We start from the raw sequence: 622 nt of genomic DNA on the forward strand, positions 1-622 counted from the left end.
TGCCCCCCCCCCCCCCACGCTCAAGTTGGAAAAACCAACATTTTGAGAAAAACGAAGCGCGTGGGTTTAATTTCCACAGGTGGAAATGTGTAGATTCATAAATGATTACAGCATATCATTGAAGAGGGCACAAACGCCCCTAAGTCGCACTTGTCCGCTCCCTACGCTAATGTTGGAAAACCCCACTTTTTGTCCCAAAATGGTTGACAAATGGTTGGCGAGTCGGCTACCATATTCAAGCACTAGGTACGTTTGTTTCGGAGATACAGGGTGAAAACGAAAAGTTTGACTGTTATCATATTACCCATATATTTTGGATTCTACGCACCAAAATTAATAAGAAAAAGTGTTTTCCCGAGAAATTTTGGTGCAGTCGATTTTTGGAAAAAAAGAAAGGTTATACACTGCCTTTTTTTTGCTCCGAAAAAAAAATTGTCTCAGATCGTCTCGGAAAAAAATTTTTCTTATAAAACGTGGCCTGTAGAATCCATAATTTCAAACAGTTCCAAGATTGGGCTACTAGTTCAAAAGTTACAGCCCTTTGAATTTTCTTTCGAAATTGGTTCTAGTCTATAACTTTTGATTGAGAAGTCTGATCGAAAAAGTACGAATTGTTTTGGAT

Source organism: Photinus pyralis, unplaced genomic scaffold (assembly GCF_008802855.1).
Source record: "Photinus pyralis isolate 1611_PpyrPB1 unplaced genomic scaffold, Ppyr1.3 Ppyr1.4_LG8, whole genome shotgun sequence".
Lineage (NCBI taxonomy): Eukaryota > Metazoa > Arthropoda > Insecta > Coleoptera > Lampyridae > Photinus > Photinus pyralis.